General features: G+C 34.2%; 1 pseudogene; it reads right to left on the bottom strand.

Annotated features, from left to right (window-relative positions):
• Positions 1–272: 272 nt before the first annotated feature.
• Positions 273–15,741, bottom strand: LOC143050714 (uncharacterized; annotated as a pseudogene).
• Positions 15,742–16,490: the final 749 nt, after the last annotated feature.

Below are 16,490 nucleotides of genomic sequence, written 5' to 3' on the forward strand. Positions count from 1 at the left end.
TTTTGATATATGTACATTGAAAAAAGTTTACCCTTCTCAAGAAATGATACATGTATACCATGTTGCCATTACACTAGAACTGTGCAATGTGAACTTCATTAAAAATGTACATGTATTATGATAAAATAAATGTTTATTTATTATTGGTCTTTATCTTTCTTGATAAGTTTTATCACAATAAATCTTGCAAGCAGTAATGAGACAATATGTGTACAGAAAAATTAAAAACCCACAAAATACATTGGTTACAACCATTAGCATTAATCTTAACATAACAAAGTCAAAATAACACAATGTTCAGTACAAGTCTATTCACTGCAGCTCAAACAATACCACTTTCCCTTTGGCTTTCGTCGGATATTTACACACTTATAGTGAAACCACTGATACGGACACTCAGATTTGTCGCACATGATCATTCTGCCGTATTCTGGTTCGGCACATAAACACCATGTCTCTTTTTCGTTGTTGTTTTCTTCTGGTGGTTGTGTTGTGGCTTGTTGTTGGTTTTCCAGCTGTCTGGTGACTAACTCTCTTATAACATACGTTTTCACAAAGAGTTCACATTTGCTTATTAAGGCATGACAAAAGTTCACATCAATGGGCACTCTTACTATGACCATACTGGGTGAAGGCTTACACTTAGTGTAGACAACAAAGTCACAAAATGTCAGTTGGAGGATGAACATCTGGCATTGAACCTGTGTGTAGTATCTGTGGTTGGTCTTGAGGTGTAGAGACTTGTCCAAACAAAAGTCTTTATCAGATGATGCAGATTGCATAACAGTAATGTCCTTATGCTTGTATGGGCACTTAATCTCAATTATTCCTTTACCACAACACTGACAGTTAGTAATGCCATCGGGACTGGCTCCCAAGAATGGGTGTTGATTGTTAATAGTAAAACCTGACAAATTACATTCAAAATCAATGTGTTGTGTGCTTTGGTTGGTGATATAGGCTTGTCTGCATTCTTCTTCATGGTCGACTCCCCACTTGACAGCAGCTTTTTTGGACAAGTCATATGATGAATACCCAACAATGCGCTTTACTAAAACGTCAGGTGATGTGGTGTCTTTGCGTGTCCAAACGTCATGGGCCTTAGATGCTGTAACACGCCCCATACGGTGTTGAAACCATAGTGGGCTAATGGCTTGGTTCCTTGTTGCGGCTTCTTAATTTGTAGCTTGGTAGTCGGAACACAAGTAGCCAGAGAAAATGTCTTTGCAATGACAGTCAATGTTGATGTCTGAAATATCTGGATCTTGTAGTGATTGCAATAGCTTAGGATACTTTTCTGTGTAAGTTGCTACTGGTTGACTCTCTACAATCTGTGAGAGTGCTGTCACTGATGTAAAAAATGCAGCATTTGGTACCAGAGCATATAGTTCATCAAGGACTTCAGGTTGTGGAAGAAAAGATGAGCCATCTGCTTGAATGGAGACAACTTCTTTGGTTCTTTTGCCTTTGATTTTGTCACAAATCTCTGTCACTGTAGCAGGTATCACCTGAAAGATTAAAATAAATGATAAGTATTTAAGGTAGATTTTTGAGACAGAATTTTCTTATACTTAGCCAGAATGAAGATTTTAATATGCTCTTTTCAAAAATATAATAAAAAGGAGGGGTCACCGTGCTATTTTTCAAGCTATGAGTCGTTGAAAATTGCCTAAATTTGGTTAGATTGTTCATGGAAAAACACATTTGTGTGCATAAAAAAAATCTATGAGATAGAATTTTGAAATAAATTGTGAAAAGATAGGTTTTGTAATATGTTTTAAGAAAATAAAAAGAAAAAACGGTGTCACCGAACTTGTTTTCTTGCTACAAGTAAAAAGAAAAAAATTCCCTATCTGTCCGGTATAATTTTTTTACTAAAAGAGTTATCTTCCCTTAAATGGCTTGTTTAAAAAAAATTATTCTTAAAGCAAGAAACATTATATTTGTTTAAATATTTTGGATTATACAATAGATTGCCAAGTTTTCTTTATATTATTTAACAGTCTAACCATTAAATTGCAAATCTGTCTTCCAATTTGCAGATTTAGGCAAATAACTAGACCGATTTTTTTACTGTGATTGTTCAATCCAAGATGGCGGTATACCATGAATCTACCTTAAGATCAAATAGTTTAAAAAAGAGAAATATTTTTCCTTATTCACATCATACATTGTAACTGACTCAGCACTTTTGCAGTGTGCACACACACTGTTTATAATTGTTAGGAAAATATGGTCCGGAATGGAGGGCTGTTTCCCATCTCACCTTATTTTTTTATAATCAACTTATTATTATTCATAATTGCGGAATGCTTTTAAATATATAATCATGATTTCTAGTAAAAAAAAAAGCATTGTTTTGATTCATTATTTCATTCATCTCAATCGATTAAATACAATATTGTAAAAATATAATCATGTACATGTATTAATAGTCTCATTGGCTATCATACCAAATCTTTGTTTTTATACCTAAATTGATACATTGTACATGTATATAACTATAATTCCTTTAATAGTGATTACACTTTATTAAAATATAATTAAATAACCTCTTTTCTAAATGTACTATTCCACTGACATGCCTTGCTTGTCGAGCTTGACAGAGTAAGCCCCATTTTTACTCCCATTTCAATCTTGAAGAGAAGTGCACCAACATGGCTGCATACTTCACCTAACCTACAAAGCAAGAACAAATATAGATTACTCTGTATTTCAATAAACTTATATCTTACAAATAACGCAGATATGTAAACATCATTCCCATAATTTGGCTGTAAACTGCCTATTTTGCTGTACAATACCCTTAAAGTATTGCTCCAAGTGATGAAATCGAGACAAAAGAATAGACGAGCGATTTTTATCGCTTTGAATCTGTACCAGATAGAAAAACTGCAGATAATTTTTCCAGTGTATCGACGATCTTTTAGATGCATTAGAAACACAAAAATGTAAGGCCAGACCTACATACATTAATATAAAGCTTATTTTGAAAAAAATCGCACATAAAGAAACAATTCAAGCTCAAAAAATCGTCAGTTTAACATTAAATATGATAGTATTATGTCTGTTTTGGTTGTTTATACCTTTACTTTTATTACATTATTTTTATTTTAAATACAATTACCTAGTCGTGATTAATAAATGAGGGGACCATTGAAAGGGACGTTTTAAAACCTCTTTTGGACGTTTTTTTTTTATAACACCTTGTATTTTATCAATTCTATATAAAAAAAAAATCGCAGTACCCTGGGGCGTAACACAAACTTCTTAACTAGAGCGCTTTTGAAAACTAGCTGATTGACTATTAGATTACAACTGTAAAAGAAGAAACTACATACTTCAAAACTAGGAATAAATCAATTTGGGAATATATTAACAATGCAATAATTAAACAGTTTGAAACTGAAGGGGAAAAGATTACTGAAATTCATCAAAGGCAACGATTTAGAAAATTAAAAACAGTTACTACTTTTTCAGAGCAAGCTTTGGCATTTGCTGAAATTTTAAACCACTTAAAATCTAAAAGATTAAATGTGTCTCTGTTGTGTTAGTCGAAGATAAAGCCGAAAAATTAAATAAAACTTCTAATGAAATAATAACTGTGAAGATTAAGACTTTACATCATGTTGTGTTTTTATTTGCTAACTTTTGTATAAGTGATGCAGCATATCACGAGTTTTCCGTGATCGTCCAAGGAGATATTTGGTAGTTCAGTGTAGGGAAAACATCAATAAAATTCATCACATAGAAAGACTGCCAGGAAATTATGATTAACGTAAATAGTGACATTGAAAGTCTAATAAAAGATGAATTCAATAAGGGGCAAAATTCAGATAAATATCAAATTAGATTTTCAGTTGATGGTGCTCGAGTCTAAAATATATTTAATTATGTATTTTTTTCACTACCCATTTTAAATGATGATTAAAATCTTTCTTATTCATAATAAGTACAGATGTCAAAGAAAAGTGTGATGAAAAGTATGACAATTTAAAATAACATGTAAACCTCTTTCCGATCAATTAAATAACTTGAAATGCATAAGTCTTGCATCATTGCAATTTTCGTAGACGGGGAGTGAATTTTATCACTATTCAAGGCTCAGGCAGTTCAGTAGGTGATTATGCATGTCCCTGGTGTAAGGTTCATAAAAACGATACAATCCTCTTTTCGATCATTAAATAATAAATTTTGAAAGTCTTATGAAATTGAAGTTTTCGAAGTAGGGGACATGATATCTTTATAGGCTCTTTCATGCTCAGGCAGTTCAGTAGGTGACTTCGTATCCCCGGTCTAACGTTTATTTAAATTACAGAATTGACATCAGGAAGTGTTTGCAACCTTTAACTGGACATATATATCAATACGTTAGCAGTCCCAAAATCTACAAGGAAAATCGTCAAAATTATTTCATATTTCTTTTTAGGCAGTTAAGCTGCCTTATGCGAGCACCCTGGATTTGTGTTCTACCTAATAAATGCTGAAATACATGCCATTGTTAATATCTAGCTGGATATTATGTTATTTATAACTTATTGGACAGTTTTTTCATAATTCTAATTCTGGATTACAAAAAATATGACCAGAAAAACCTTAAATGATCGTCGATTTTCCCAAAAGTTTTGAAGTTGCACATACGAAGTAGAGCACATTAAGAATCCTTATATAGTTTATTACCCCCCGAGCTTTTGGCTAAGATGTCAAAGAACAAATGTATGAAATATTTAATCGCCGAAAATCTCTGAAGACAAGTAGTTTAGATTTCCCTAATGGCAAAAGTCGTAGGAATATTGTTTGTCGTCAATACGTAGTCAACTACGTCAGTAGTCTATTAAAATAAGTTCATATGTTCACGCTGTTGGCGGCAATTTTGAATTAGAAGACAAAATTTTCGTATCTTTTCAATTTTAAGGCATGGATTCAAATTAGCGGTGGTCCGAGGTCTGCGACCTTCCACTTTTGCAGTCGGACTTTCTACTTGGTTACTAGCTACGCCCGACATGCCCGACGGACCTTGAAAGAAAATAAAAAAATAACTTTCAAACATTTTTACCAAAGTCTCCTAATAAACGATCTCTAAACTTATTTTCATCATTATTATTCATGACAGCGATGTTCATTTTGTTCAACCGCTAGCTTTATACAGAAAATCGCCGACAAATAATGTGTAAATCCGAGTAAAATCGTATCTCACTATCTGTCAAATTGGAAATAATATGGCTGCCGCGAGAAGACAATTACAATATCGGATCCGATTCCGGAAGTGGATAAGGGTAATCCCGGGTTTTGACGGTCAACAAAAAAAAATCTAGACAGGTGACAAAATACATCTATGCATGGTATTAATAAATAAATATAAACACTAGAATTGAAAACCAAAAGATATATGTAAAATAAATAAAAAGCAGAAAATATTTTGTACACAAACTCAAATTACTTTTTGACAAATTTTAATGTCAAAATCCAATACAATGTGACAGCTGGGAACAGTATATCTAACAATATATATGTTCCTAGTGACAGTATAAATTTTCTTTATCAGTATAAATGTTGGTAATGCATGTTAGATGCTTTTAAAGTTAAACATATTTATACTGCAATTTCAAAGGGTATTTTTTCTTCTCAACTTTGATGGGCCAGTTAAAATAGCTGGAAGTTTCTTACTTTATCAGTAACTATAATAATATATGATACCTGAATGTTTAAAGCAAATCATATGATATATCGGTGGTCAATTGGGCCACTCTACCCCTCCTGTTTGATGACTTTGAAAAGGATGAGATCCCCACCACTCGACCATATACATTCATGTATGAGACTAAATAACTAATCAAATGAAATATAGGGGAAGTCCCTAGGGTCACCCCACCCCCTCATGTTTTAGAACTTGGAAACGGTCGAGATCCCTACCCCTAAACCATATTTATTCATATATGGGACAAGATAACTAATCAAATGAAATATAGTGGGAGTCCCTGGTGATCACCCACCCCTCCTGTTTGTGAACTTGGAAACGGTCGAGATCCCCACCCTTAAACCATATATCTTCATGTATGGGACAATATAACAAATCAAATGAAATATATAGGGGGAGTCCCTGGGGTTCACTCCACCCCTCCTATTTGAGAACTTGGAAACGGTCGAGATCCCCACCCCTAAACCATATATCTTCATGTATGGGACAATATAACAAATCAAATAAAATATATAGGGGGAGTCCCTCGGGTTCACCCACCCCTCCTATTTGAGAACTTGGAAACGGTCGAGATCCCCACCCCTATAAACAATATATATTCATGTATGGGATAATATAACAATTTTAAATCATATGACATATAGGTGGAGTTTGTGGGGCCACTCTTCCCCTTCCTGTTTGAGAATATGAAAGCAATCGAGATCCCCAATCTTAAACCATTTATATTCATGTATGGGACAATATTACAAATCAAATGAATTATAAGGGGTTCACTATGGTCAATGTACAACCTCCTGTTTGAGAACTTGGACAAATTTGAGTTCCTCAACCCTAACCCATATTTATTCTTGTATTGGACAATATAACTAATCAAATGAATATAGGGGGAGTCCCTTGGGGTCACCCCACCCCTCCTGTTTGAGAACTTGGAAACGGTCGAGATCCCCACCCCTAAACCATACATATTCATGTATGGGACAATATAACAAATCAAATGAAATATAGGGGAAGTCCCTGGGGGTCACCCCACCCCTCCTGTTTGAGAACTTGGTAACGGCCAAGATCCCCATCCCTAAACCATATATATTCATGAATGGGACAATATAACAAATCATATGAAATATAGGTGGAGTTTGTGGGGCCACTCTACCCCTTCCTGTTTGAGAATTTGAAAACGGTCGAGATCCCCAATCTTAAACCATATATATTCATGTATGGGACAATATTACAAATCAAATGAATTATAAGGGGGTCCCTATGGTCACTGTACACCCTCCTGTTTGAGAACTTAGAGAAAAATTTGAGATCCTCATCCCTTAACCATATATACTCATGTATGGGACTATATAACAAATCAAATGAAATATAGGGGAAGTCCCTGCGGTTACCCCACCCCTCCTGTTTGAGAACTTGGAAACAGTTTACCTCTAAATTAAATATAGGGGGAGTCCCTGCAGTCATCCCACCCCTCCTGATTGAGAAACTGGAAACAGTCGAGATCCCCACCTTTAAATTAAATATAGGGGGAGTCCCTGCAGTCATCCCACCCCTCCTGATTGAGAAACTGGAAACAGTCGAGATCCCCACCTTTAAATTAAATGATATATATATTCAAGTATGAGACTGAATAACCAATCAAATGAAATAAAGGGAAAGTCCCTAGGGTCACCCCACCCCCTCATGTTTTAGAAATTGGAAAAAGTCGAGATCCCCACCCCTAAACCATATTTATTCATGTATGGGACAATATAACAAATCAAATGAAATATTGGGGAAGTCACTGGGGTCACCCCACCCCCTCCTGTGTGAAAACTTGATAACAGTTGAGATCCCCACCCCTAAAACCATATATATTCATGTATGGGACAAGATAAAAAATTAAATGAAATATAGGGGTAGTCCATAGGGTCCAACCCCCTCTTGTGTGTGTTTTGAGAACTTGTAAAAGATTGAAATACTAACTTCTAAACCATATTCATTCCTGTTTGTCATTTCAAAAAGATTGAATGACATACAAGGTCAATCTCATATGCGTCACATATGCATGTCACTTTGATACCAATGTGTACTAGACCTTACCCAATTTCAGGCGACCATTGAAATGAATAATTATGGGAGCTTTGTTTGGGAGACTTCGTAACAGCATTATGTTACAATCATGTTTTTGATTATTATAAAATTTTATTGATGGAAAAAAATTAGTAGGTTTAAAGAATTTACCTTAATTATAATTTGAATTATTTCTGGTCCTATAAAAATTTTCATTTTCATATGGCTCATTTTAAAGAAAACATATCTTCCAAGCCCAAGAATGTTTGACCAACTGTTTTTATAATTACCTGTCATTTTATTCCAAACTTAGACATCATAAACTTGGGGCGAAGGTGGGGGTCATTTACATTTACTATGGACAGGTCAGTCAGACCTAACCTTTGATCCCTGTAGTAGTAAACATTAGTAAACATTTGTTCTGATTTGTGTCTCATAACTTTTGTACTGTTGAACACAAATTCAGTTTTTTTCCAGGGAAGCAAGTCTATTCATACTTTTACAAGCTCGTACTAAAGTCAACGTGAACTACTAAAAGTCATATAATGCCAACGTGAACTACTAAAAGTCATATAATGCCAACGTTAACTATCAACTAGAAGAACTGCAACCATTGCAAACTTGTATCACTGCAGACTAATGACCATGAAATAAATATACTTGATATATGCGTTGCTTTTAAAAACTTTGACAAAATATGAATTATTTGCCCTTAATGATGAATTCATTAAATGAAAATAAATGTACAATATATGAATGTTTAATGTTTGTTCTTTTTAAAAATCTTTAAAAAAAAAAATTGAAGCAACATTGCCACAGTTTTCATAATTATGTTTGCCTTGGTTTTTGGTTAACTGCCTACAGCGCTTACGGTGCTTTGATTTTTTTTTGTAACTTCACAAACGAGTCTTATTTTTATTTCTACCAAGCAATGGAAAAAAACACCTTAAATCTCGAAGCGTATGAATCGTTGACCATTAAAATGTCATATTTTATTTCAGTTATTTTGAAAACGTATGGTAGCTAATTGGAAACAAACGTTACAAAGGTTTGATAACTACAATTTCACAACTAATTTTCCTATTTCAGGGTTCGATATCCAAGGATTACAGAAGAAGAGTAGTAAGTTTATCCACAAATAGATACAAACAGACATGGTATTTAACCTTTTTGGTAGTTGTGTTCGTTCATTGACTGATTGGTGTGTGCTTTCAGCCACATGAGCGCAAAAGGCTATTATTATTGGTTGACCATAGGCATATATAATGATAAGATTACCGTATCTTAGTTGGTCATCAGTTTGGCTCAAAGGTTGTGTCGTATTATCAGCGTGCTCATATTTAGTGAGCTGTTATCTAGATGAAACTCATTAGTGACAGAAAGTTAATTCGGATATGTTAATGGAACTTGCAAAGTTTCAAAATTATGTACATGTGTAAGAGGGAGGAATTACATGAATTTACTGAAGAATCCTTAGATACACTTGATCGCGACGATATCATCAAATCTATAACAAAACGTTTCGGTGTTGACATTCAAAGAGGAAGCAATTCAAAGAAAGTCACTAGAAACCAATGCTTTGGTGAAGATTATCGATATCATATCAGTTGAACAACTTCCACCAACACAGATAAATTAATTAAAACCAGTGGAACCACACAGCCAACAAACAACTACCAGTTGAACCAAACACCAATGCTACAACATATGTCATATCAGAAAAACCGACCGCATGTGAACATGTCTGCTTTTGTTAAAACAAGAGAGGTGACTGTCATTAATAGTTGCAGTCAATAAAAATGCCTTTCCATTCACAAGAGATTTTTTTTCAAAATGTATCGTCAATAAAAGTTGATGTATTAAAAATACATCTTAAATATATGTACACCGTGTTTTTCTTACTTTTAACTTTTCTAAAAGATTAAACATATATATCATATCTGGGAACACATCATATCTATGAATATTATGTATCTCCGAAGAAGAGGTGTGACATGTGAAACAGTTGAATTAAAAATGTGCAATCTAGGGCATATGCGTTGATCAGAAAGTTTTTGAAAGATAAACCAACATGAATTTACTACACGACAATGGTCTAATCGGGAATAAAAAACGTACACAAACAGCCGAAGAAAAAAAAGCTAAAGACGAGGAACAAGAGGTTGATGACCCGAACCATCATTTAACAAGAAAACTAGCGACGAAATTGGAGACTCAAAATCGTGTATATATCACTTTCTAGTCTTATTTTTCAAATAGAGGCAAGCATTGAAAAATAATGTCGGTACGATCTACAACTATTTTGATCGTACCTTTGAAACTTGTACCGGTCCTTTAGCTTTGTTTACAGATGGAAGTAACCCGAACAAATGTATAGCTACCTTAAAGTCCACGTTGCGACTTTATTTATGATGGATAAACTATTGACAATATCTGAATCTAAACTTTTTAACACCTGTTAAGCAGCACGGTTAAAGTTATCATTGTGATGTACCATCAGTTTGCAAGCTGTTACATGTGTCAAGTCAGACAGCATTACGGGGATGTTAATACTGAAAAAAAATTGGTGAATACTGTAAAAACCTGCACACAAATTGTTAACTGAAACAACAGATCATTTTACGTTCCAAACCAATATCAAGATTGGATACTTCAAATTATGCATTGGATTGAAGACACATCAACTGCAATCTTTCACCTTTGTACACTTCGGTAACTTAATAGGTCATACTAGAATTAGGGAGCTACCATTTGATTTTTATGGGGGGGGGGGGGGGGGGGCTAGGATGAAAAATTTTGTCCTGCATTTTTTTTTAGCAGTAATCTCTGTCCTGCCTTTTTATTTTTCACTCTGTTCGGTCCTGCATTTTTTTTTTTTAGTTTATCCTGACTTTTTATTACCTAAATTGTAGTCCTGACTTTTTTTTTTTGCAAGTGTCTCATCCTGCCTTTTTTTTTTACTCAAAACTCCTGTCCTGCCTATTTTTTTCAAATTTCATCCTAGCCCCCCCATAAAAATCAAATGGTAGCTCCCTTAGACACCTCAAATGTGAATTTAAGTGGAGGGTCAATTTTGTTCGCTATCATGCCTGTAAAGACCATAAAACCGTCATCTCCGTATTGACAGTGTAATTTGATGTTTTCTCTCCATTGGAACTTATCTAAAATATTTATTTATAGTACAGACAGATGTAAATCTGTGCATGTCGGAGAAAATATACCACCCATAGGCGCTCCTATAATTTGTTTGTATAATTGTCCATTGAATTCAAATTCATTGTTTCTTAGTATTAATTCAACAAATGCTGTTAAATCTTTTAAAGATTAAATATTCAAATTCTATTAGGATCTCAATACATAAGAGATCATGAGACATATAAGTTTAAAATTCAATTTTACATGTGTACATCTACCAATGCTATACGCAATACCAACATCAAACAGGTTAGCTGTAAATAAATCTGATTAAAGAATGGAGGACAGAAAATTACAGGACAATAAGTAACAATAATTTTTCGTACGTCACACAGGTAATGGAAAATTAATGTGTCGTTTATAGTATAATGACCTGCATGTTAATCTAAAAAAAAATCTATGCAGTTGTCCATTCGTTTGATAAGGTAAAGCTTTTGCCTTTGGTATTGGTCTTTCCGATTTGAATTTTTACTCTTGAGTTAAGTATAATTGTACAGTAGCTTTATGTTGTGGTCCTCCATGACCTCTTCAACTTCGTAAGTTGGGGCCTTTAACTTTTTTGGATTCGAGCGTACACCATTGTGGAGATAATAGAATAAGAATGGAAATATACTATACGTTAGGCTTTATTCATTGTTGAAGGTCATACGTTGATCTGTAGTTGATTACGTCTTTGTCAGTTGGTCTCTTTTGGAGAAATCTAGATATACCTCAGATTTGCAAACATGTCATCAGGAACTTTTCTTTTCTCATGTGGTTGTAATGACGTGAACAATTTATTTTTCATTACGACATAATTTATTCGCTCTCGGAAGATTTTTCGGAAGAGGTCACGGTCTTATTAAAAGGCAAGGACGTCAATGCCCCTAATTTTTTTTTATAGGTTTATTAAATTCAATACTATGAGACAAATACTAGGCTGGATCTGTTAAAACAGTTCATTTGAATTTTCAGCATAACATCATAAACAATGTATTTTAATATTTCCCATAAATCCAAACCATGTAATTCTAATTGAGATGCCTTCCGAACCCTTCTAAAAAAAATCAAGACCAGTTTGTAATCAAGGAAACAAAAATGTAGGTTTCTATTTATCATCTTTGTCTGAATGTCTAAATCTATTAATTTAAAAAAAAAAAATTATGCATCTGCCACGAACTGCTCAGAAATAGGTCCTTAGCGACCACGTCTTGTTCCCAGTTATAATTTTCTATGTCCTTGAGAACTGAATAGGTTTTTTCTAAAGCTGAGTGGTGCTTGTACTTGGCTAATAATCATCTGAAGTACTAAAAACGAAGAATTTAACTTAAGTATTAAATTGAGCATACACTAATATCTGAGGTTTATCATGTTTGTCACCCTTAAACCCTCCCATTATCATTCCTCTATTTTATTTTCCACTAGGTTAACAACAGATTTTTCACTCAAACTAAGATGTAATTATTAAGTATTCAGATCGTAAAAGACTTGCAAATTCAAGTATAAATCCTCCCATCCTTGTATCATTTCCTTCAGTTGAAGTGTTTTCAAAAATTACATGTGCAATCAATTTGTCTATCATTTGCCAAAATACTATTATGTAAATATTCAAAAAAAAAAGCTTCTATAAGGGAAAAAAAACAAGTAAATTGATAAAACTTGTCTTAACTAAATGAACATGTGATAATTAAGCTATATTAAATATATTAATTTTGATAAAAGTATGCTAACAATGCCTTATTACATTCATGTAGATTGTTAACCAATATGTCTATTTTTATATATTTATTTTTTCAGAAACCTGCAAGATGAATAATATATTAAATTAAATCCAATAAAGGAAATGTGCCATATACCACACCTCTGAAAGTGAAAGTTATGACAGTGTCCCTCGACATAGAAATTCAAAAAGGAGGGAAAAGATAAATCCTGGACAATTATGGGGCTTGCTGATGTGTCATCAGCAGTCAAGCTATTGTTAACGATGAGGAAAAGCTTAGCTCCATGAAGACAGGAAATTCAGTCATGTTAAGAAATTATATCTACAGGGATGAAACAACAATAATAACATAACTAGTCGCCAAGAACTTTTAGAGTACAAAGATAAGAATAAAGCAGCTAACAGAACACCCCTTGTACTCACTTACCATCCATTGTTCAGAAGCATTGGAAAATTATAGTAAATGATTCAAATCTAAAAAAAAATAAATTTCATCACCACCAGTCATGGCCTTAGAAGACCCAAAAACATCCGTGACAAATTAGTGACATCTGTATTAGCAAAGCAGCCTACTCCATCTCCCGGTTACTACCAACAATGTGGTCGAAGGAATTGTTTGTGTTGTAAAGCTGCCAATACAAGCAGTTTTTTCATCAGCTACGTTACTAAACAAAATTATACCATCTACTCTAATTCCAACTGTAAAACGGAGAAGTCAATTTAAATAATAACATGTGACACTTGTGGCATTCAGTATGTCGGAGAAACAATGGACAAATTTAATATTCGGCTTAATAACCATCGTTCATCGTACAAAACCAACAAAAACTGTCCTCTCACAAGACATCTTCGTTCAACGGAACATCCTTTTGAAAATGTTTCTTTCCAGATCATAGAAGTGAACACAGAGTGGGACACCACGGCGAAAAGGAGAAGAGAAAACTTTTGGATCCACCAACTCCACACTTTAGAACCTAAAGGTCTTAACGAAAAAGACGAGAAAAGATATAGGAAAAAATAAATAAAGCATCGTCCTTTTTATCCCGTAATATTAGCCAATGGACGTTGCTAACTTCAACTACCAATTATGTATTTTCAAGGCAGCTAAATCTAATTGCAACATATACATTGAGCTGCAAAAGTGTCTTATCATCTGCAATTCCGATTTCACCTAGATAGATGTACGTTGATCTAGCGAAATATTGCGTATATTTTCATCATTGTGTAAATATTTCAAACATTCTTATATTTACATACTAATTAGTGTGTTAAAACTACATTGATAGGCAATCCATAATTTTATTTGTGTAAGTAAATTAAGCTCTGTACTGATTAATCCACAATCCCATAGATGGGTATGTCATGTGCTGCTAATTATATATATATATATACTTAATTATTTTCCGTCCACAGTTCAATACTATCAACGACAAAGTTATTTTCAATCTACCTGTGTCACGTGGGCTATGTTTATTAGGATATTCAGGCATAACTTAATACAGGCAACGCACGTGGTCATTAGATAACTTCAATATGAACCGGACTACTAAACATTTATTTTGTTCACCCTTTTGTCCTAGAGAACATTTTAAACATATCAAATTATAATTCTAAAGCACAAGCGGATAAGTAATCAGTAGTCCGAAGTTTGAAAAGCATTGATTCTAATTAAGGTTCATGTGGACCCTATGGCTAAAATGACCGTATTTTCACCTGAAAATTTACTCTGAGTACAGACAAACCTGCGCATCTGTAAAACATTTAAGGCATAACATGCCCTAGATAAATGAATTTTAAGTATGTTTTATGTTTTAGAAAAATAAAAACTTACCAGGATTTTGCCGTGCACTTTTTTTCATTCCTCCAGAAGGTGCCAAAATAAACTAAGTTGGGAAACAGGTTTGAGAACTTCCCCACAGGTAAAAATTAAAGTGAGCATTTTTAATTGACATGGACATTAGATGGACAATAGATACCTGACAATAATTGGTTATTTAAACTGTGTACCTGAGTGGACCATTTCAAGGTAAACTCAACTGTTTGTTAATTTAATCATCTTCTGCAGAGACGAAAAAAGTGTACGGCAAAATCCAGTTAAGTTATGAATTTCTAAATCATACAATGCATTTGAATTCTATTTATCTAGGGCATGCTATGCCTTAAAACTTTTCCAGATGTACAGGTGTGCCTGTACTCAGAGAAAATTTTGAGGTGAAAATACGGCCATTTTAACCATAGGGTCCACATGAACCTTAAACAGGCCATATTCAGTATGTGATTGTGCTATATCCTTAAAGTAAAGTGAACGACCATTTAATGCATTGAAGGGGAGGGGCCACGTGTTATTTTCCTCCCTAATTTTACGAAAAACGCATTCATTAAACAGGTTTTCGCAAATACTATAAGCGTTTAATTTTGTAATTGAAATCGTCGATAAAACAAAGAGAAAGGCATTTGAATCCGAACCAAAAAAAAAATTATCGAATAACCACCGCTACCTTTTAGAAGTGAAATGGTTGCTTACTTGTATTGAATATTTCTATGAAAATGCTAACTAATCACAAAGTGCTTAGACATGTACCCGCTATCGTATACTTTACTGGTCGGCGAATAAACTGTTCTTTACACCTCAATTGAACAATTTTTATTACAAGGCCATGTTACTGTACTGTCATACAATAACTTTCGTAATCAATAATGGAGTTGATTGGTAGTAAATATGTGTGTTGTCCTTTATTTAAAAAAAAACACATATATTTTATAGCCTAACAGCTTCTTAGTTGTCAGTTTGTTTTTGATTTATGAGTTTGACTGTCCCTTTGGTATCTTTCGTCCCTCTCTTTTCTTCCTGTAAAATATATATTTATGCCAAAATAATGAAAGTTGTTGATCTACAGTTGAAAGAATGAGGTTTGAATCTGTGATCGCATACATATAATACAGTAATAACACCTTTTCGGCACCTACATGGATTGACAGTTTCGCGTGCGTGAATAGTGTCTTATCAGGGAGTAAGACGGTTCATCCTAAAAAATTTCATTGACTTACCATCATCAGTAGCCTTCTGTTGGTCCTGTGTAGACTGTGTAAAGAGGCTCATGTCTGCAATAAAGTTATGTCCATGTTATTATTGATGAGTTGAGGAGAAATACCCCAAAAATACAAGAGTCCCGAAGTCACGCGTCAGTGTACAGTGTGTTTGCTTACTACAATAATATCATAATAATCCTTTGAGGTGCCCCCCCCCCCCCAAAGTCCCAAAGGGTGACTGGGGTATAGAAATAATGTCACTTGGTGTTCTCCCGACCGGCAGTAAAACGCTTGCCGAAGTGGGGCATCTGTGCGGGATGTATTAAGTTCGCAGTCACGTACGGTCAGAAGGGGGACGATAAATCCGATGCCTCGTGTAAAGAAAGTGCCACGCTCTTTGCACGTTAAGAACCCTTGCAACAACTCTGTACTCTCTGTATCCAGATTTTTTGTAACAGGTCACCTACGGACCCCTCAAAGAGTTGTTGCATGGGGCTTTAACGTGTTTCAGTTGATAGTGACTCATGAATGTGTGGATCTATGGTTGATGAAAACGCTATTGATGGTGAATCAAGAGGTGCTGATGTTGAAGCTGGTAAAAATAGTGGAATGTCCTGCTCATGTGAACACTCATTGTCATTTTCATTGATTTCCATTGAAACTGGTACATTTTGGGTGTTTTCAAGTTGAATTAACTTTATCAAATTTTGCTTTAAAGAATTAATGTCCAAATTACGCCTAAATAGAGATTTGTCAGGCACTGATTGCATACTGTACATCTCTCCTATACATGATTTGATTTTTAATTGCACTGATTTT

The sequence above is a fragment of the Mytilus galloprovincialis genome, chromosome 11 (genome assembly GCF_965363235.1).
Source record: "Mytilus galloprovincialis chromosome 11, xbMytGall1.hap1.1, whole genome shotgun sequence".
Classification (NCBI taxonomy): domain Eukaryota; kingdom Metazoa; phylum Mollusca; class Bivalvia; order Mytilida; family Mytilidae; genus Mytilus; species Mytilus galloprovincialis.